The following is a 23,787-nucleotide window of genomic DNA, read 5'->3' as shown; positions in this document are numbered from 1 at the left end:
CACTAGTTCAAGTGCTAAGGACAGATTTTAATCAGCAATTTATAGCCATAGGGAAGAGTTAAGTTTGAACTGAACACAACTTCAGTTTCTGCAGAGGTAACTGGGTATTTTAAATGGAGAATGAGGGAGTAGAGAGGGATGCTAGCTTGGCTCAGTAGAGTCAGGGAAGTAAAAAAATTATGAAGGGCTTGTCAGTGTAAATGATGAATAGGTTGGTTGTGGCTACTAGCTGACTGTCCTGGAAGTTAGGATTCTGTCCTTCTACTGAGACTGAGAGACTGAGGCCCTACCATTCCTGATGGTGACCTTTTAAAATAATGGCTTTCATGTCCTTGAAATAGGGACTCCTGAGATGTAGGAGATGCATATGCATCTCAAAGGGACAGAGGAAGGATTCACAGTTGCAAATCCTTTTTAGTAAATGGTCTAAGGAGGGGGTGGTCGGAGGCCTTGCAGACCGGTGTTACAGCTAGAAAAACTTTATATTCTTTTGGCAACCTTGAGCTTTCTCAGGCAGGCACTTTAAGAGGGGCTAAGGTCATCCTAGGGATGGGGCCTTGAGTTGTTAGAAAATGTGTTAGTGTTTGTTTAAATATTTTAATGATTGGGGAAGGGGTAGAAGAAACCATCTGTGTTAATAGTCTGTAGTTTTTATAGGTCAAGGTTGAGTCCTAGTTGAGAAGAGGGCTCAGAAGAGCCTAGCTAGAGATTGGTCAAGGAGAGAATCTTTGTCAGATTTCACTATTCATTATGCTATTTGGGCAAGAAAATAATCATAGTTAGGCTTTAGTCCTTGACATTTTTGCCTAAACTAGGGAATAGATGGGAGGGAGTTGGGGGAGTTGGGAAGGTTGGCAGTTTGTATCTGTTAAAAGTTTGGAATTTGTCAAATACTTTAGGTCTTTAAAAGGAAAAAAATATTGGTAAGTTTGGTTTTTCTCCAACTTTTAACAGTATGTCTGCCATTAAATGAATGTATTGTGCTGTTTTACTCTGCATGTCTACAATTACAGATATGAAGAAACGCTTCCTTACTGGTGAGAGTTTAAGTTTTATAGTAGAGATGAAAGTAGCAATGAGACAAAATGTATATTAGATTGATGACTGTCTCCACATGGAGCTAGCTTCCCCTTATAATTCAGTAAAGTGTGGCTGTAGGAGAAGGCCAGGCACCTTTGAGTTAAGGGGCTCACATCAAATACTCAAAAGAACTGTCTCGTGTCCCTAATAAATATAAAATTTAAAAAATTACCAGTGAAGACAGTTTAGCTGTGGTCTTTGTATTTCTTTATACTTGTTGTAGGTTGATTTTTTTATAGTAATAATTATTTATTGTTTCTCTGGTGATCTGTGTCCATTTACTCTTTATACAGCTTTGTCATTTTTGCTTTTTGCTTTAAAAAATATTAAGAGGGTATTTTCAAGTGTGTAAAGAAAATACTCCTTTTCCCCTCTTTATCTTCATCCCCATATTCTTAATTTCCTCAACATCATTTGAAAGGAATGACGAGTAACATCTGCTTGTGGAAGTAGCATCTGGGGTTCTTTTTGAAATACACAGGAAAAGTCATTGAACTCTACAGATATATTTGTGGATTTTGTTCCTGTATGGAAATAGAGTATAGAAATACACTGTTGCAGCATTAGGTATGAGATGTGTAGGACAACATGAAGATTATTTTGGCCAAAACCACTGTGATTTTAGTTTATTTTTTTTTAATTTTTATTGTTATATTAATCACCATACATTACATCATTAGTTTTTTTTTTTTTTTAAGATTTTTATTTATTTAACAGAGAGAGAGATAGGGAGAGCAGGAACACAAGCAGGGGGAGTGGGAGAAGGAGAAGCAGGCTTCCCCCCCTAGCGGGGAGCCCGATGCGAGCAGGGAGCCCGATGCGGGGCTCGATCCCAGGACCCTGGGATCATGACCTGAGCTGAAGGCAGACGCTTAAGGACTGAGCCACCCAGGCGCCCACCACTGTGATTTTAAATACTCCTTTAAAGTATACTATAAAGTATACAGTGTGCTTTTAAAAGATGGAAAAATCACTTTAGAAACAGCTGCTGTGTCCCATTAGGTTAGGTATTTTTCAAGATTGCTTTTCAGAATAAATCTATGTGGTGAAAAAGTGAGTTTGTTGTAGCTTATTTACATAAAATTGAAATGAGTAAAGACATGTTTAAAATCTTGTTGGGAGAGTAGAGTACTAGGTGAGGAACTGTGGGTGCTAGTTTATAGCTAACTTTGATAACTGTTTGCCTCTGATGAAATATTCTGTCAAATGGTGAGCATATGCCCCAGTAACTGCTATCACTGCAGATTATTTTGCCTTTTCTTTATAAAAGATTCCTGGGCTGTTTGAAGTTGGAGAAAGGAAATGAGTATATGGGCAGTGAAACTTACTAAAAAACCACTGAATTTTTAATTTTCCCAGTAAATTATATACCAAATAATAGTGTTTCTCCATATTGTTGTCTGTATCAGCCATTTGCATGAATGTAGAATACCAGCCTGGCTGGATTTGCTGTTCCTAACAGCTTGCAGCTTAACCAACATTCCTCTCTTTGAAATGGGAGGATATTTTCATTTTTGTTTTTTGACATCTTGAATCCTGGTTTGGCTTGGCTGAAATCATTTTAGGCCATTGGAAGTGTGTCTCCCCCCCGCCCCCGCCATGTGCAATATGCTACTTGCTTAACCTTTAAGTGCCTTTGACCTGAAGACCCTTATCATCCAAGATTTTCTTGTGCCAGAATCACAAGGATATTTAAAGGAAGTATTCTCATATGTGGAACTTAAGAAACAAACAGAGGATCAAGGGGGAAGAGAGGTAAAAATAAAACAAGAAGAAATCACAGAGGGAGAGAAACCATAAGAGACTCTTAATCAGAGGAAACAAATTGAGGGTTGCTGGAGGGGAGTTGGGTGGGGGGATGGGGTAACTGGGTGATGGACATTAAGGAGGGCATGTGTTATAATGAACATTTGGTATTATGTAAGGGTGATGAATCACTGACCTCTACCTCTGAAACTGATAATACATTATGTGTTAATTAATTGAATTTAAATTTTAAAAAAGTAAAAAAAATAAATAAATGAAGTATTCTGGGGAGTCACCAAAAAATGATTCACTCTAATGTTATGATTTGAGGTACAGTGGATTGAAAATGCTCTTCTGGATTCTCTTTATCTGAGGTTATTATGTGGTCTTAAAAAAAAAACCAGGAAAAGTTATTTTTATTATAGTATATATTTTTTCCATTCCCATAAGTGTTTGCTGTTTTTCTACTTAATTGTCAACCTCCCTTTTACATGTTTAGTATTTTCTTTCCTTAAATCACAATTCTCTGTATTTTCTTGGAAACATGTTCTCTTAAAGACTATCTGTGAGCAGAAGCAAGAAACACCTGCAGTTTGGATAAGGAATTCTCCCACCTTTGAGTTGATATATTACCATTCCTAGTTGAGAGTGTTAACTTTTTTTTTTTTAAGATTTTATTTATTTATTTGGCAGAGACAGAGATAGCGAGAGCAGAACACAAGCAGGGGGAGTGGGAGAGGGAGAGCAGGCTTCCCCCCGAGGAGGGAGCCCGATGCGGGGCTCGATCCCAGGACCCTGAGATCATGACCTGAGCTGAAGGCAGACGCTTAACGACTGAGCCACCCAGGCGCCCGAGAGTGTTAACTATTTTTATATTACCTCTAAAGGATAAAAATCTACTTAACAGATTTGCAATTTATTTGAAGTTACAGAAAGAATGTCTAAACATTGAAAAGGATGGTATTTAAGCATCCTTGAACATAAAGTCATCAGTTCATCTTGCTACAGGTCTTTGTAATTTTTAAAGCTATTTGAGCATCTTTTTTGGTCCACTGTTAGCTTTTCTACCCCCTTGATAATATTCTTTCATGCTGTCTTTTTCTTTTATTAAATATTTTTACATTGTTTGTATAACTTTCCTAAAAGAATCAGTAAGTGTCTATAATAGAAAGCCACAAAATTTCATGACATGGTATTTATAGTTATGGTGAATAAAGACTTATTTTTTGGCATCTTTTAAAAAAAGATTTATTTATTTTTTTTATAAGTAAGAGAGCGCGTGTGCACGAGAGAGAGTGTGTGAACGTGGGGAGGGGGCAGAGGGAGAGAGAGAGAATCTTAAAGCAGGCTTCCCACTGAGTGTAGAGCTCAACATGAGGCTCTGTCTCACGACCCAAGATATCATAACTTGAGCCTAAACCAAGAGTCAGATGCTCAACTGACTGAGCCACCCAGAGGCCCCATGATTGCATTTTAAAAAATTGAGCAGGATAGAAAATAATCAGTGCATTGCAGACATTAAGGGCAAGTACTGTTTTTGTGAAACCTTTGTTTGAGTTACATATATAAATGAAAATAATGTATTACCGGGGTTATGATTTAAAACCATGGTGGTTTGAAAACCAATGAATTGCAGAAATTGACTGGAAAGTCATTGAGTTATTTGGGATCCCATTTTCTTTGGAAAATAGAACATATTTCTTTTCTGTCTTTAGGCAAGGGATTAACCAGTGGATTTTTTGTGACCTTTGTCTATTCTGAACTCTTAAATAGTTTGAAGTATATGATTTTCTATGTGAAAGCATGAACTAATAAACCTGATTGCTGCCCTGTTAAAGCACGTATGAAAAGTCAAGCATAGCCTCTGTAGTCTTGCCTTTTACAAAGGTAGAAATGATATTGGCTATGGTATTAATATTTTCTGTTTGAGTGCAAACCCAATTTAGATACTAACTGGTCTTTGATATTTTGGGACATTTAGTACCTCATTCACAAAGACCTCTTATATTACCATATTAGCAGTGCTTTTCACAGAATGGTTTTGCTAAATAAAAATATGGTTGAGGGAAACACCAAATGGGATGATCACAAGTGGGGAAGGCAGAAATTTTTAAAGAACTGACTGAAGTAACTCCTTTAGCAGTGTGGCATTATCTCCACCACCCTTAGACATGCTTACTGTAGTGGAGTGTGGTGACTAGGAAGTTGCTATAATGTATACGCCATTTTATACTTTATGAGGGAGTGAGTCTGAAGATATGTCCTAGGGGGCAGAAGGTTCTCTGAGTAGCACTGATGATAGATGCTTATCAGAAGAGAGACTTAACATGTGCTCAGTGTAAAAAGAACCAGTTGGTCCTGTATGTATTTAATGTTTAATAATTTTCAGTAATTTCCTTTGAAAACTGACAGTGGAGAGTGGAGAGACACTAAAATGTTTATTATTTATAGACTGACAAAAGTACTTCATTGAGAATTTGAAGTAAGCAATTTATTTAAACTGTGGACATGAACTGAATATATTGTTCCACTTAAGATGTATGCTAGTTCATGATTCATACAAGATGGGATAAATAAGGAAAGATAATTATTCGCAATATAAGAAGCTGCTGCTTTTTTACATTACAGACTAGTTCTCTTAAAAGGGAATACTTTTAATAAAAAGCAGAAACAGACTCATAAATACAAAGAACCAACTGGTGGTTGCCAGAGGGGAGGCAGTAGGGGTTCAGGCAAAATGGGTAAAGGGGAGTGGAAGGTACAGGCTTCCAGGTATGAAATGAGTAAGTTGTGAGGATGAACGGGACTGCATAGGGAATGCAGTCAATGATATAACACACAGACTTGCCTAATCACTGTGTTTTACACCTGAAACTAGTGTAACATTGTGTGTCAACTATACTTCAGTTAATAAAAAATAAAAAAGGAATACTTCTGATGCATTACTATGTCGATTTACAGAAAGGGACAAGAATAGAAGAACTAAAGTATAAGAGATCTTTTGTCAGTTGAAGATGAATTAAAACTACAGATAAACATTTCTTAAATTATAAGCTAATGGTGCAGTTTTTTAATTTTCTGAAAATTAGGTTTTTTTAAAGATTATTTATTTGAGGGAGTGAGCGAGCGAGTGAGAACACACACCAGCAGGGGGAGCAGCAGAGGCAGAGGGAGAAGCAGCCTCCCCACCCTGAGTGGCAGCCCTACGCAGATGTGGGGCTGGATCCCAGGACCCTGGAGTCATGGCCTGAGAGGAAGGCAGATGCTTAATGGACGAACTGTCCAGGCGCCCATGAAAATTAGTTTCAGTGTAACTTTTCAAATATATTTATTTCTTAGTCAGAAGATGGTTAAGTTTATCTTTGTTACATGTGGTTATTTGTGCTTGTGTCTCATTGGTAAAGAATATTACAATAAATAAAATGATACATGTCATATAAGCATCACATTCTAACGTGACTCTAGAGCTAGGTGGTACTTAGTTTTGTAGGATTCTGTTTTCAGGTACCTATGCAAACTGATACTTTGGAGCGAAAATATTGTTATAATTAATATATTTCTGTTACTAGCTTTTGTCAGCTGGGAGAAAACTATTCTGTATAGTACTTTCATGTTCACTTTTATTATTTCTCAATATTGTCATACAGTTATTGTTTTCAATTCAAAATGGACTTTGGGGAGGCCTTAAGTATTTGAAATGGCCAGTATTCAAGCAGGATTTCATTTTCTTCATTGCTGCATACTTTGTATCCACTTTGAAATTATCAAACTTGTTCATTGCTGTCAAATTTTCTACCTAAATCACAAATTATTATTGAATAATAGAGTTCCCTAATTTATGCTCTTAACATGTTTGGGATTTTTGTTTTCCCTTTGAAAAATAACATAGGGATATGAATTAAATGCTGATTGACAAGACTACAAAGCAGTATGTGTGGTATCCTGTTTTTAATTAGACTACACATAATTTTTATTTTTATTCAAGTATAGTTGACGCACAGTGTTACATTAATTTCAGGTGTGCAGTACAGACAATTCCACAGTCTATATGTTATGCTGTGCTCACCATAAGTATAACTATCATCTGTCACCATACAATACTATTACAATATCATTGTGTTTTCTATGCAGTACCTCACATCTCTGTGACTTACTCTGTACCTGTAAGCTTGTATGTCCCACTTTCCTTCACTCATTTTGCTCATACCCCTCCCTTTCCTCTGGCAACCACCAGTGTGTTCTTTGTATTTATGGCTCTTTTTCTGCTTTTTTGTCTGTTTATTTTGCTTTCTAGATTCCACATATAAATGAAATCATGCAGTATTTGTCTTTCTCCTGGCTTCTTTTTTAAAGAAAATGTTCAAAATTATCTATATATTTACATGGCATATCTATGTACAACGTGGCTGGCACAGTTGAGGAAACTCATACAAGGGTGTTCCACATTTTCCCCTCCCCACATGGTCTTTAATTTTTTTTTTTAAGATTTTATTTATTTGACAGAGTGAGACACAGCGAGAGAGGGAACCACAAGCAGGGGGAGTGGGAGAGGGAGAGGGAGAAGCAGGCTTCCTGCTGAGCAGGGAGCCCGATGTGGGGCTCGATCCAAGGACTCTGGGATCATAACCCGAGCCAAAGGCAGACGCTTAACCGACTGAGCCACCCAGGCAGCTCAGTGATACGTTGCCCTAGTCATTCTATAACTTGTATTTTTTTAATAATGTTTTTAGAAACCAGTCATGTTGATACATGTTGCTCTAGTTCATTTGAACGGTTTATAATATTCTGTGATAATCAGTATCCTGATTTACCTGGAATAGTCTCAGTTGATAGTGTTTATGACAGTGAAACTAATAACACCTCTTTGTACTCTTCAAAGTGTCCTAGTTGGTTGATAAATTATTGGTCACCTTCATTATACCATGCCCCAATTGATCTAGTCCCCTGTTGATGGACATAGAAGTTTCTTTCAATCATTCTTTTTATACCACAGTTGCAACCTTAACTTTTCTCTTTAAAAAACTTGTTTGAATATGTTAAGACTGTTTCTGTGTTAGAAACCCTATTTTCCGTGATACAGCTTCCTTGCTCTCAAATGAAAGCAAGACAAAGGGCAGCAGGTCCTTAACTGATTAGCAAAGCTGAACTCTGGCAGCCCTTTCTGACCTCCTAGTCTGTAGCCGTTTGCTGTCTCACTAATAAGCATTCTTAAATTGTGTGGTTAATTATTATGCAAGTCAAGATAAATGAAGCAGTGTGTTGAAGATGATGTTGTCATGGAAATTATGTCAAAATAATTGTTGCATTTGTAATGGGAAACAAAATGCTCAGCTCTGTAAGTAGCAGACAGGTAGCTTCTTTTAGGCCTTGAATAGAAAAATTGTCACTATGTGTCAGTATTTTAGGAGAAATGGAAGAAATTTACTCGTTTTTTTTTTTAAAGATTTTATTTATTTATTTGACACAGAGAGAGAGAGAGAGAGAGAGAGAGAGTACAAGCAGGGGGAACAGCAGAGGGAGGGGGAGAAGCTGACTCCCCGCCGAGCAGGGAGCCCAGTGCGGGGGCTCAATCCCAGAACCCTGGGATTATGACCTGAGCCAAAAGCAGAAGCTTAACTGACTGAGCCACCCAGGTGCCCCAGTTATTGGGTTTTTAAGATAGGTTGGCTCTGTCATTTGACTTTATTTCTGTCCACGTGCTGGTCTAAAGCTGTGTTCTTCATAAGGTACATAGGATTATCCATTGCATAGAGAGAAAATGTTAGAATTTCTACTTGTATACTTTTATCCTATATATATTATTGATTTTTAAAACAAACATGTAAGAAACATGTGCTCAAAGTTTATACTGATGGTATACCTCTGTCAAAAGAAGCTTGGAGAGACCCCTAGTTCTGAGATCTGCTTGGTTAGATGTGGTTGGCCCCTTCATGTAAGAAGGCAACAAACCTTGATGACATACAAAGCTGCATAAGAGTTAACTGCTCATATTGCCTATATTTCATGTTCTCAGTAGAGTATGCAAACTAAATGATCGGGAAGGTTTATGGACTCCTTTTAGGCGTGGCAGGAACATTGATAACTATCAGATAGACTCAGGAAAGCACCATGAGACTATTCTTGTCTCCACTATGCTACAGATACTTAGAGTTAATTCTTAATCTGACTCTTTGGCCTTGAGTGAGAGGGTTATGGTGAGGCTGCTTTTTGATACTTTCTGGTTATAACCTCCATGCACTTAATCCTTAGTCTGCTGTAGTGGTGGTGGTAAAATGATAGGGCATTATTTGCAGGCCATTAATGTATACCTAAAATATGATTTTTTTAAAAAATAGATTTTATTATTTGACAGAGCACAAGCAGGGGGAGCGCAGGAAGAGGGAGAAGCAGGCTCCCTGATGCAGGACTTGATCCCCTGACCCTGAGATCATGACCTGAGCCAAAGGCAGACGCTTAACCAGGTGCACTACCTAAATATGATTTTTAACAATACAAAATACTGTATCATTTAGAAGCCCCACTGCTCAGCTGGTTCTTAGTGTGTGAAGTAGAACTTACTGTATGTTAATCATCTTAATTATTACCAAAGGTTTAAGTTTCTTAAATTTACTTTTAGACTAAATACTGGATAGAGAAAAGAGAAAGATACTTTAACTCAAGGCTTCTGGTTTGAAGAAAAATAACAAGGGTACATATTAAAAGGGGAATGCTTAAAAAAAAAAGGATACTTAAAATGGAAGTAGCACAAGGATTACTGTTGGTGAAATAGGATGGAGAAATGGCACAGTTCTATTTGTTTTTAAAATGTGGCAAAATCGTGAGATGAAGTAATTGCAATAGTAAGGTTTTTGTAGCCCTTTTATAAAGTCATTTTGCACAATATTGTGTGATTTGATCCTCACAACTTTGGTGATTTTGTATATCGTTATTACAGATAAGGAAACTGCTGTTCAAATGGATTGAATAATTTCCCCAAAATTGAATAAATTTTATTTATTTTTAAAGATTGTTTATTTGAGAGAGAGAGCTCGAGCAGAGGGAGAGGGAGAAGAAGCTGACTCCCTGCTGAGCAGGGAGCCCAATGTGGGGCTCAATTCGAGGACCCTGAGATCATGGCCTGAGCTGAAGGCAGACGTTTAACCGACTGAGCCACCCAGGCGCCGCCCCCACCAAGATTAAATAAATTTTAAAGCAAGGAACTGAGATTTGATTTTAGGTATTTAGATGCTAATTATAATCTTTGCGGACTGTTAAATTTTGTTAGGAGTGAAGGTAGTAGGTTTAGATGGGATCCTACTGTAAAGACCCTGTGAGGAGGTAGCAGCAGTATTGTTTTGCATTTGTGTGTAGGTTAAGGGCATACACTTTTCCTGTTCTCTTTTCTTTTAGTTCAATTGCAGTTTGTCTCTAGATCTCCAGGGAAAATCAGAGAAACAGTGCTGGAAGCTTCACAGAGTATCTAATTTGGGAAAAGGTGTGCCTTTGTGGCGGGAAGGGGGGTTGTCTAATGCATTTTCTATTTTGGTGGTGAGATCGTCATTTTGTAACATCTTTCTTGGTCTTGTTCATGTAACTTTTAGCTCATTAACCTTGCTCTCTGTGCTGCATAGTGAAGCACCATTTCCAATTTAGTCTATGTTTAGCTTCTCAGAAGATTTTTTAAAAAATGTTTGGAGGTGTGATTTAATTGCAGGGCTGTTTGCACATTGTCAGTGTGAAAGCAAAGATGAGTTTCATATTTAGATAGTGCAGCCTGCAGGTTTCATTTGTTAAACCTTCTTGGTATTCCCATTCTCTCATACATGTGTGCATAATAGTGTTGGAAAAAAATATCTGGTTTTGTTGTATCCATAGTTAGCAATTTGGTTGAGTTATGGAAAAGCCTGTCCTTTGCCTTGTATATTTGCTCATTTGGAAACCTTGTATAGATTATAGAGACACTAGTGGTTTGTTCCCCAGCCTCCTTGTGGGTTTTGTTCCATATTACAATCTAATTCCGCCTCCCTGTCCCATACTCCTGTGCTGTTAATTTGTAAATTTCGATGCAGTTTGTTTCATCCTGTGTTTTTGTAATCCAAACTGAATGTAACGAGCTATGTGCTTTAGGGACCTGGCTTTGCCTTGCCAATTAGAAGAAAGTTACTGAGAAAGAGTATGTTTTAAATAAAACATGGCACCTCTGAGGAGGACTGACACTCATTTGGGAGTAAAAGAGATGGTTTTAACTCTTTGACTAACAAATAAAGAGTCATTACTAAAGATCAGGACTTTTTGGGGAAAGAAGGGTAAAGATTTACCTCCATAAAATAATGGTTTTATACATTTCCTCATAGACTAAATAAAATGTAAAAGTTTGTCATTTTGTATCCACTTTTTTCTTCATGATCAAGACATGTGTTAGCAAAATTCTCTGAATTCCTGAGTAATTATCCAGTGCCTGCTACAGTTTCTGAATTTTGAACTGTTCATGTTTAGGAAGGTGTGGATATATAAAACTGTAGCTATGTAAGCCTCTTTATTTTTCTAATATATGAAGCCAAGTTTTCAGTAGTAAAGAACTCCCAAACAGTATTTGAAAATGATGAGGAAGAGTATAAGGTTTTGCCAAAGTGTGTGGGTGTTATTTTATTTTCTGATGATATTAGAATTTTGAGCCATTAATGACTTAAAACTCTGGAATTTTAGTAGCACTTTCATCCACATTTAAAGGACAGATGCCTTTGTATAGATCTTCATAGGCTGTTTACTTATTTACTCTACAGGGAGACACCCTTCCTAAGTGGGTTCCAGTATTGTATTTGTATCTGCACTATAGATAATAGACTTCTGTTTTTAGCTGATATATCCAGTAAACTCTCGAACTGAACATTTATACAAGGAAAGCATGAAGTTGCTTGTGTTTTCTTGTTTTCTATAGCATTTATTTTGAAGGAGAAAATAGGACTTTTTGAAAAGCTTTGAAATAAAGACACCAAGAAGAAAGTTATATAAAGACTTGATAATGGCTTTAGAAACATTATAACATTTATTAACCTATATAAGCAAGAGAGAACAAGAGGAACACATTTCTGTGAAACAACTAAAAAGTATCTAGGTGTGCCCTGTTGCAAAAAGCTGTTGCTGGAAAAATGAGCTCTGTACTAGAGGAAGCTAGTTTAATTGGACTAAATTAAACTCATCCTACACATTACTGTCACTGTCCTATGAAAGTCTGGCAAGTGGTATTGATGGTTTGAAGAGACGGTCATAATATTATTAAATGTCCCATCCCTCTTTTTTGAAGATTAACCCCCATGTGATAATATTTTAAGCTCAGTTTCCTGAGTAAAGATAATTAAGGCTTAAATTTGCTGCTACCTTCTCCTTAACACTATTCTGACCCGTGGCTGAACAGGCCAAGACAGATAACTTTGAAAATATTCAGTATCCTCAGAAATCACTGAATTTGCCAGCTTTCCATAACGTTGACTCATATGGCTTAAGATCCAGTGGCTGTTAATTTCCATACTTGAATCAAAAATTAATATCAGAAAGACTCCTTCAAAAAGTTTTTAAACATAGGTCCTAGACTTCTAATGGCAATCAAAAGCTAAATTAGATTATTCATTTCTTCTGTGTCCATTTGGTTACTCAGTGTACATCCTAAGTCTTCTCTAACACTTTTTAGAAAGTCTAGAAATGTAAATTCCCATTAATCATGTGATACTAGGAAATGTGATCATTGAATATCTGATTGGAAGGAATCTTAGAGCCTTTTTTCTATCTAAAACACTGGTGCTTATTCCAAATGTCTGCTGAATTAGTGAGTTTTAAAGTAAAGTGATGTGTGGTAGGGGTAAAGTGGCTTGCTTTTTCATTTTTTTATGTCTTTCAACCTCAGTTCCCCTTCTACTTCCAGTGTAACTATGCTGTATTAGTAATCTTGAAGATGGGACTAGAGAAGAAAATCTATAACAAAGTGGCAGTAATGCTTTTATTTGTGGGTACTCTAAGACATTATATGTGTTTTTCTGTTACTCTCTATTAATTCATTTGCTGATTAAATTTTGCAAATTTACTTAGGTTTATTTATTGTTCAATAGAGTTGGTATAGTTGGCAACCTTGTCAAACATATCTTCTAAGATGTATTGATTACAATTTTTTATACTAAAAATTTTCTCAAATAAGAGGCTTGCATAATAGATTTTATTCCCATATAGCAATTAAAGAATCACTAAAATGTCTTAAAATGTTTTCTACATAACTGGCGCCTTAAAGAAATCCCCCTGAATGTGACAAAAAGTCTATTATAGCCTTTTTTTGGTCAACCCAAGATAAAGTGTTTCATGTACCAAGGTATATGCTCTTTGGGAATGGACCTTTTTTATGGTGTCCTTCTATCAAGTAGTCTGGTTGTATAAGATATCACAACCCAGACTAAATTCTCTCAAAATTCTTAAAAGGCCCTGAAGGAGGGACCTAAAAAAGAGGAGAGAAAAAACTTTGTATGCTTCCCCTCAGGTCAAAATTTGTCTTTACTGAGGGGAAAGTCAAAAATAATAAATTCATTTTTCTTTAGGGATGACTGAAGTCTTATGTTTTGACCTACAGTGGGTGGCACATAGAGATGGTGCCACTTATAACTTACGTAGCAATTTAAAATCTTAGGTAATGGGCGCCTGGGTGGCTCAGTTGGTTAAGCGACTGCCTTCGGCTCAGGTCATGATCCTGGAGTCCCGGGATCGAGTCCCGCGTCGGGCTCCCTGCTTGGCAGGGAGTCTGCTTCTCCATCTGACCCTCTTCCCTCTCGTGCTCTCTCTCTCTCATTCTCTCTCTCTCAAATAAATAAACAAAATCTTTAAAAAAAAATAAATCTTAGGTAATGGTAGTACTAGATACTTAATATTTTGTCTGTTGAGAGGCTTCATGAAACTACATAGCATCTAGAAAATTAGCAAGTGAAGCAGATAATTTTGGACAATGGGAAATTTTGCATTGAAATATCATTGACATAGTCTTATTTTATTAGCAGTGGTAATCATTTACTCTTGGGCATGCCAAACAGTATAATCTTTAATGTTTTGCCTAAAACACTTTTTTTTTTAATAGTTGTCACATAAAATACCTGACTTCGTTTTAAGCAGACTTTTTTTCTTTTTCAGTGTTAATATTCTGAGCCTAAGAAAAGCACAGCTCTTGCTTAAGTGCTTGTTGGGCACCTGGACACTTGAGGCACTACTGGTTATCAGCCCTTGTTAAAATTTTGTGGGTGACTCTAGTTGCATCATAAATCAATTCAGAGAACCAGCCTCACCCTAATATCAGAGTGATGTTTTGGTATCTCAGAGGTCTGGTTTGGTTTGTCTGTTTCGTGGGTCCATTGAAACACTGGGGCCTTTGTGTAAGTTTTAGATGGAAATAAATGCAGGTGTTCAGGGCAGAGATTCAGAGTGAGAGAATGGAGGGGAATGTAAAGGTATACAACAAGCTTGTTTTTAAAAACAGCAACCAAGAGAACCTTTTCAAAGTATATTGTAAAGGTCAAGTTTTGTGTATTTCCTATTGGAGCTCAGTGTGACTGAATGGAGGCTATTTCGCTTCTGATTTATAAGATATTTACCATGACTCAGTATTTTGTGAACACCTAACATTGTTAGTGCTTTTGTCTTTTGTGTGACCCCTCCCTTAAAATAGAAAACAAAGACCCAGTCTGCATTTACAGAAGTCCTTCCTTAGAGACCTTTGCTGTACAACACAAAAGAGCACCAGCCTTAGAGAAAAAGTAATTGGATTTTTCAAAAATGAAAGTAGGTTTTTTCCCCCTTCCTTTGTGTACATTATAAAGTACTAAGATACCCTTTTTCAATGGTTTAAATTGTGATTTATTATTTTTTTTGTGCCCTGAACATGATTAAGGGAGAGGGAGACAATTTTTTTTCTTTCTTTCTTTTTTTTTTTTTAAAGATTTAAAATGTGAATATTCCTTGTTCTGTGCAACCAAAAAGCTAGTCATCTTCAGTAGAGGAGACTAAAGACTAAAAATATGTATAGAAATAAATAAAAATGAGAACTGAAATTGGTTTTTTTCCCTCTGTTTATTTGTTTAAATGATGCCGTGACAAGTATTGTGTATATAATTATCAAAGAAAGTTGTAGTGGCTTTGACTTTGAGCAAGCTCTGTAACTTGGAATATTGGTTAACTCATTTGTCTAATGGGAGTCATTATACCTCCCTCAGTAGGAATTAAATGAAATGATGTAGAAGAAATGTTTTTTAAAAGTATTTCTTTGTCAAAGTACTATGTGTATATAGTTTAGTCAACATATTACATGTAACAAAATGCTCCACTTCTCCTTACTCCCTCCAGGTTTTCCCAGAAGTAGCTACTTTCAATTCTTCCTGCAGTATCTTCTAGATTTATACTCTCCATATTTATACTTCTTTTTGATTTGTCATTTTTATGCATTTTTTACTTTTTGTTATGATATATAAAACATTTGCTTTCTTATACTATCCTGTACTTTCCTCCCCCCAAATATATTTATAGTGTAATTTTTGGTTAAATAATTCTTGAGCATTTACACTATTATGGGTATATAAATATTATGACCTATGGGGCATTTTAGTATAGAGAGGTATTTCATATTTCCTTTTCTTTTTACCTTCTTTGGGTATTTTCCAGAGATATTTCTGTTATTTCTACTTTAATTTTATTGTATTGAGAAAATATATCTTATATGATTTCAGTCTTTTTATACTTAATGGACTTGTTTTGTGGCGCAAAATATTATCTGTCTTTGTAAATGTTTTGTTTGCACCTGAAAAGATTGTGCATTGGCTGTTGGTGCATGGTATGTTCTGTAAATGTCAATTAGGTCAGATTGGTTGATAGTGTTGTTCAAGTGTATGTCTTTGCTGATTTTGGGCCTACGGAGGGTTATTGAAATATCTGACTATAAATGTAGCTATTTCTGTTGTTTTTCTTACAGTTCTGTCATGTTTCGCTTCATGGGTTTTGAAGCTCTGTTACTGGTGCGTTAATGTTTAGGATTTTTTCATATTTATGAATTGATCCCTTTATCATTATGAAATGATTATCTGTATTCTAGGTGTAGTAGTAGTTGTTCTGAAATCTACATTGAGATTAAATTAGCCACTTTCTTTAGGTTAGTGTTAACATGGTGTATCTTTTTCCATTTGTTACATTTAATCTATTTGTGTCTATATTTTAAACATTTTTCTTGCAGGAAGCATATAGTTGGGTCTTTTTCTTTTTTTAATCAATTCACACAGTCTCTACCTTTTAATTTGGAGTGTTTAGACCATTTATATTTAATGTGATTATTGGTATGTTAGGTTTAAACCTATCATATTTAATCTGTGAGTTAAATATTTTGATATGTTTCCTGTTTATCCCATCTGTTCTTTTCCTGCATTCTTTTGGATTCATTGAACAGTTTTTATGATACCATTATATCTTTTTTGTTGACTTATTTTTGTTATTTTAGTGCTTATCTTAGTGTGTATCATACACTTTTTTTAAAAAAAAGATTTTATTTATTTGAGAGCGAGAGAAGCACACTCCCCACTGAGCAGAGAGCCTGATGTGGGACTTGACCCCAGAACGCTGAGATCTTGACCTGAGCCAAAGGCTGATACTTAACCGACTAAGCCTCTCAGGCACCCTTATCATACACATTTTTAACTTTACAGTCTCTGTTCATGTGGTATAATACGTTGCTTAGTGTGTAGTATAAAAACCTTATAATAGTGTGCTTTCATTTTTTCCTCCCCTATCTTTGTGCTGTTGTCATACATTTTACTTTTGCATGTTTTTATAAAATTTTCACTGCATTGTTACTGTTTTTGTTTCAATAGTCAATTGTTTCTTAAACGTACTTAAGAAAAATCTTATATGTTTACCATTGTGATAACTTACCACTTGCTACCTTTGACATTCTTTTATATAGGTCCATATTTCCATATGGTATCATTTTCATTCTGTCCAAAGGAGGTACTTTAACATTTCTTACTGCTGATGAATTTTTTCAGTTTTTGGAACTTTGAAAAAGTCTTTAGTCGTTGTTTTAAAGATATTTTCACTGAGTATAGAATTCTAGGTTGGTTCTTTTCCTTCCTTCCTTTTTTTTTTTTTTTTAAGTTTTTTAAAGGTTTACTCTACCATCTTGTTACTTGAATTGTTTATGATAAAAAAAATCTGTGGTCCTCCATAAATTGTTGACCCTTGAACAACACAGATTTGAACTGCATGCCGATTTTTTTTTTTTAAGATTTTATTTATTTACTTGACAGAGAGACACAGTGAGAGAGGGACACAAGCAGGGGGAGTGGGAGAGGGAGAAGCAGGCTTCCAGTCGAGCAGGGAGCCCGATGTGGGGCTCGATCCCAGGACCCTGGGATCGTGACCTGAGCCCAAGGCAGACGCTTAAGGACTGAGCTACCCAGGCGCCCCTAGGCATGGAATTTTGACTGTGTGTGGGGTTGGTGTCCCTAACCCCCATGTTGTTTAAGAGTCAACTGTCTATAGCTTATAAATGAGAGTTTAAACTCTGGGGGGAAGTTACCAGTTAGACTTGTGCAGCAAATATGATAAAGTCCCAGATCTCAGTGGTATTATGGGAATAGAGAGCAAGAGATAAATTCTGAATTACGTTGGGATAGAAGAATGCATGAGTTCTTACCGAGATTCATATGTAGAAAAAGGAAGAAATGAATGTGAATGTGTGAATGCAGCTGAATGGAATAGGAAAATGTTTTGTGAGTGTGTATGGAGGGAGGAGTGTTGATGAATTTGGTTTTGGACTAAATTTGAGGTAATGCAGGGACTGCATATGTTCTATAAGCAACTCGGAAATTGGGAATGTGTGAAAGATCTAAAATCAGTTTTGAGAAGCTTTCATATTAAGATGAAATTCTTGTGTACAGCTGGTGTTCACTGAATATTTGAAAGACAAAATAATAGAATTGAAGCTTACTGTGTTTTGAGCATGCACTTGAAGGACCCTTTAAGACACATTTTCAGGGCCCCACCCTCTAGAGTTTCTGGTTTTGTAGGCAGGGGTGGGGCTGGAGTCATGGACATGACATGAGTCATGTCATGTCTGACAAATTCCCAGGTCATGCTGCTGTTGCTGCTGGTGTGGAGATTACATTTTGACAACCACTAATTGAAGGGAGTGAATATAGAAAGCACAAAGGAGTGCTTTGATTCTTAGGGGAGGAAGACGAAAAGATAAATCACAGAGGTCACAGCAGGAGTGACTACCAGTAACTGGATGACACTATATAGATTATAGAAAGGAAAGATGTATTTTAGGATTTCAGATTTGGATAATAAGTGACATTAAGTGAGGTAGAGAAAAATGAATAACTGAGTAACGATTATCAAATGGAATGAATAGTGTTGCTATTTGTGACCTTAGAGAGCAGTGTTTATTCTTTTGGAATCACAAACGTTTGAAAATGTGATGAAAACTATGGATTCTTCTCTCAGACAAAGGTACGTGTGTTTGGCACACATTTTTTAGCAGGTTCATAAATTTAATTGAGACAACCAGTATCCAAGTAAAGAATTCATATTTAGAGTAGTCTCATTAAGAGTGGTAGGTGTGGGAGCCAGGTTATAAGACTGAAAGAGTAGGGAGGTAGGAGGTAGTAACTGTGGATACAGACAGTTAGTCCTTCATGATTGTGAACATTGTTGGGAGTGGACTGATGATTGTGGAACTTCCCTTCATAGAAGTCCTTAAAATAAACCTGTGGCAGTCTGCACAACTTTGAGTTTTAGGGATACTATGAAAGAAAATGTACTAATTTCAAGAAAATGAAATGGCCCATGGCTTTCATGACTTCCTTTCCTGCCTACTTGCTCCTTTGCTACTTTTCTACTTTGGAGGGGTTGGAACAATTTACTGTGGGATGATTCAGTCCTAACAGTCTTTCTGTCACATATTAAGCAAGTTTCCCCTCTTTTAAAAGGGGAAAACACAAACTATCTTTTTTTCTGAAAGAATATGAATTATTTTTCTATCAATCCACAATTCTAGTAGAAACATTTCATTGTTCTTATATCCTTGATCAAATGCTCTGGACTTGGGGTGCCTGGATGGCTCAGTCAATTAAGTGTCTGCCTTTGGCTTGGGTCATGGTCCCAGGGTCCTTGCTCGGCAGGGACCCTGCTTCTCCCTCTCCCACTGCCTGGTGCTCTGCCTGTCTGTGCTTGTGTTCTCTCTCTCTCTCTAACGAATAAAATAAAAAAAAAAAATGCTCTGGACTTGGCATCAAAAGCTTTTTCATTGAGAAACGCCTGGGTGGTTCAGTTGGTTAAGCATCTAACTCTTGATTTCAGCTCAGGTCATGATATCAGGGTTGTGAGATCAAGCCTTGCATGGGGATCTGCGCTGGGTGTGGAGCCTGTTTGAGATTCTCCCTCTCATTCTGCCCCGCTCCCCCTCCCCCACGCATGTGTGCATTCTCTTCTCTCAAAAAAAGTTTTTTCATTGATTTCTAACTCCTTTTGTTCATTGTGTGGCCTTGAACAAATGACTTCAATTTCTTTGAGTCTCACTTTGCTCTTTTGTTTGGTGAGGATGGTGATAACCTGCCTTACGGGGAGTTTTAAGGATCAAATAAATTTGCAAGGTACTTAGTAAACTATAAACCTTTATACATGTAACTTTCTTATTGGACACAGTATGAATAAAATGTATTGATAAATGTGGTTTAGATTTGTTTTTATTCAAGCAGAAACTGTGACTTCAGTATCTTGAAACTAGAATGTGGTGTGGAAGAATTGTTCCTTAGATTTAAAATAAATGAATAAGAACTGAAAACTGTAAGATAGAAGATGTGTAACTGAATATTTTCAATGATTGGAAGAATTAATCTTATAAAATGTTCATACTATCCAAAGTGATCTACAGATTCAGTGCAGTCCTTACCAAAATTCCGATGGCATTTTTCATAAATAGCCAAATAAATCTGGAGAAAACAGAGCTGGAGGCATTACACTTCCTGATTTCAAACTATATTACAAAGCTGTAATAATCAAAACAGTATAGTATTAGCATAAAAACAGCCTCATAGAATAATGGGAAAGAATAGTGTGCCCGCCCAGAAGTAAGCTCATGCATGTACAGTCAAATAGTCTTTGCAAGGGTGCCAAGAATATACAATAGGGGATGGATAGTCTCTTCAGTAAATTGTGTTGTGAAAATTGGAGAGGGGAGCCTGGGTGACTCAGTTGGCTTAGGTCATGATCCCAGTGTCCTGGGATCGAGCCACACATCAGGCTCTCTGCTCAGTGGGGGCCTGCTTCTCCTTCTCCCTGCCACTCCCCCTGCTTGTACTCTCTGTCAAATAAATAAATAAAATAAAATAAAAAAATTGGAGAGCCCACATGCAAATTTATTCTATACACAAAAATTAACTCAAAATAGATTACAGACTTAACTGTAAGACCTGAAACTTTAAAACTCTTAGAAGAAAACGTAGGAAACAAGTTCCTTGACACTGGTCTTGGCAGTGGATTTTTAGATATGACACCAAAAGCACAGGCAACGAAAGCAAAAATAAACAAGTTGGGACTATGTTAAACTAAAATGCTCTGTATAGCAAAAGAAGCCAATAAAATGGCAGTCTATGAATGGAAGAAAATATTTGCAAATCATATATCTATAAGGTGCTAATATCCAAAATTTGTAAGGAACTCCTATAAGTAGCAAAAAATCCAAATTTAAAAATGGGCAAACATTTTTCTTTTTTTTTTTTAAGATTTTATTTATTTGAGAGAGAATGAGAGATAGAGAGCACGAGAGGGAAGAGGGTCAGAGGGAGAAGCAGACTCCCCGCCGAGCAGGGAGCCCGATATGAGACTCGATCCCGGGACTCCAGGATCATGACCTGAGCCGAAGGGAGTTGCTTAACCAACTGAGCCACCCAGGCGCCCGTGGGCATTTTTCCAAAGAAAACATATAAATGACCAACAGGTATATGAAAAGGTACTCAATATCACTAATCATGAGGTCCGTGCTAATCAAAATCACAATGAGATACCACCTCATATCTGTCAGATTGACTATTATCAAAAAGACAAAATATAATCTGTGTTGGCAAAGATGTGGAGGAAAGGGAACACTTGTACAATGTTGGTGGGAATGTAAATTTGTACAGTCATGATGGAAAGTATTCAAGAAGTTCCTCAAAAGATTTAAAGTAGAACTACCATATGATCCATCAGTTCCACTACTGTATATATATATCCAGAGGACATAAATCAGTATCTGAGCTACCTGCACTCCCATGTTCATCACTATAGTGAATAAAATATGGAAACAACCTAAGGGTCTGTCAACGGGTGAAGAGATAAAGAAAATCTCTCTCTCTCTCACATACACAATATTGCTCAGTCATAAAAAAGAAGGAAACTTGCCATTTGTGACAACATGGATGAATCTGAAGGACATTATGCTAAGTGAAATAAGCCAGACAGAAATGCAAATACTGTATGATCTCACTTACTTGTAGAGTATAAAAAGTTAAACTCACAGAAGGAGGTTTGAGAGGGGCTGGAAATAGGAGGTATTGGTCAAACGGTACAAGCTTTCAGTTATAAGAGGAATAAATTCTGGGATCTAGTGTATAGCATTGTATCTACAGTTAATACTATATTGTATACTTGAGATTTGTTAAGACAGTAGATCTTAAATGCTCTTGCCACATACAAAAATTGTAACTGTGTGAGGTAATGTGTTGTTAATTAGCTTGATTGTGGTAATCATTTCACAACATACACATATACGTGTATACATCATTTCCCCATGTATACATATATCAAACCATCACATTGTAACATCTTAAGTATGGACATTTTTTGTCAATTAGACCTTAATAAAGCTGAAAAAAGTATAATGAAAGAAGAGTTGTCGGTTCTACCTTAATAATATGGTAGAATTCTACCTGTAGTTGTTGTCAAAGAAATGTGATCTAGGAAACTTTGCTCTTCTGTGTTAGCTGCATTGCAGCCCTAGACTGAAATTACGAGGAAAGGCAACAAAAGGTCTGGTAAACATTCCTAGTGGAATAATTTATTTGTATGCCTTTGGAGAAAACTCACACATGCTATATATGTGACATACAGGGTATTTACAGTCTACAGTTTGCTTCACTTTATCTAGTCCAGAAATCTTGTACATAAGTCAAGTAGGGAGATTGGACTGGATCAGTGTGATAGAAAGCAGAATTAAATTTTGGGTTTTTTTTTCCCCTGGAAGGAAGAATTTATAGTATTGCTGTGGACAGAAAATTAGCCATAAAATATTGTTTTGTTATTTGTCTTTATTCTTTGTTTATGCCTCTTTGGATCTATACATTTTCAGTATAAAAATAAGATTAAAAAATTGCTTTAGATCTGCTCTAAGCCATTATATGTAAATGAGATTATTTTTATAATGCTATACCACTGTCTTCACTCTAATTAATCCTGGAAGCTAAGTACTTGATCCAAGATACTGAACACTTGATTTGATATTTATTTATTTAAAAATATTTATTTGTTTTAGAGAGAGAATGCACATGAGCAACTAGGGGGAGTGAGGGTCAGAGGGAGAGACTCTATAAGCAGACTCCCTACTGAGTGTGGAGCCCAACTTGGGGCTCTAGCTCAGGATGCTGAGATCACAACCTGAGCCAAAACCCAAGAGTTGGATGCTTAACCAACTGAGCCACCCAGGTGCCTTGGATTTTTATTTAGGAAAAGTTAAGGTGACATGGTTCTAACAATGAAATTTTGGACAAATGTACATCAGCTCTTTTCTCACACTTAAACTTTTGAAAAGCCTTGCGTGGCTTTTCAAGTCCCCCCAGATGGGCAACTGTATCTTATATTTATATTGCTTGTATTTTGGAAAGATAAGTTTCAATAGAGGTAGGTGTGAATTAGGCTAAGATTTCTCTCCTAAGTTTGCTTTATGTCTTTTCCAACCTTTAAGGTGATTAGCCTTTATTAATTTTATTTGCAAAGTGAAGCCTGAGTCTTAGCTTAACTTACAAAAATGGTTAAAGGGCTAAAGGAGCCCAAACCTGCCGCAGGTTTTAGCACTAGTTGTCTTCAGATTCAGTACCCATATGTAGTAACTTGCTGAAGAACTAAAGAGCTAAGTCTATGATGAGTAGAAATGGGATAGTGAGTGCTGAGGTATTGTGTTCTTGGCAGCCCATTTCACTTTCAGAATTCTCTTAGTTGCAGGGCTTTGCTTCATGCTACAGTTTTAACCAAAATAATGCAACATATAACCTAACACCATTCAGTGATCCATAAATCAGGCTTCAGTCAAGCTGTGTGACATTAATGTGCAGCAACAGAAAATGTTTCCAAGTTATTAGTGTAGTTTCTCCACAGTAGTGGGGGTTTCCTGTAAATTCATTTAGCTTGACTTCATCAAGATAGAAATGTTAGCATAGGAATGCAGTAGATGGCTTCAGATCTGTGAATTCTGCCCTACTATAGTTATGTGCACGGTGTTAAAAACAGATAAAAAATAGTTTTAAGCAGTTAACAAACCATGTATTTTCTGTTGGTTGTGGTGGTATTTCATCTGTGTTGTTTTACCATGTCCGTTTGAATAATATGGTTACATATTATGGATAGAAATGGCAGTGATTTCACAGAAATTGTGCAATATATGTAAGAATTTGATGTGAGTGCTCTTGGACCCTACTAAAAGACCTTATCCTTGTGGTTGTTGCTTTATAATAAATGAGCATTTTCTGGAGCTGCTTCCTGGTTTTATCTGTACTTTGAAAATCTTTCTATTAAATTGGGATAAATTTTACCTTCTAGACCCAGAATTAAATTGAGATCAAGTAGAGGTAAATTCTTTAGGCTTATAATTTAAACTTAAACTGTTTCCTTCTAAGGAGGAATTGTTAAACTCTGTCCTTCTGAGAACACTTAAAACCT

The 23,787-nt window shown here is 36.5% G+C and overlaps 1 protein-coding gene across 2 annotated transcripts in view; it reads left to right on the top strand.

Annotated features, from left to right (window-relative positions):
• Nucleotides 1–23,787, top strand: part of ZFAND3 (zinc finger AN1-type containing 3) — a 330,031-nt gene that overhangs the window by 115,093 nt on the left and 191,151 nt on the right. The window lies entirely within an intron of this gene.

The sequence above is a fragment of the Eumetopias jubatus genome, unplaced genomic scaffold (assembly GCF_037043125.1).
Source record: "Eumetopias jubatus isolate StellerSeaLion01/CBP00866 unplaced genomic scaffold, mEumJub1_p1.0 scaffold_6, whole genome shotgun sequence".
Lineage (NCBI taxonomy): Eukaryota > Metazoa > Chordata > Mammalia > Carnivora > Otariidae > Eumetopias > Eumetopias jubatus.
This window is presented reverse-complemented; position numbering and strand designations above follow the sequence as displayed.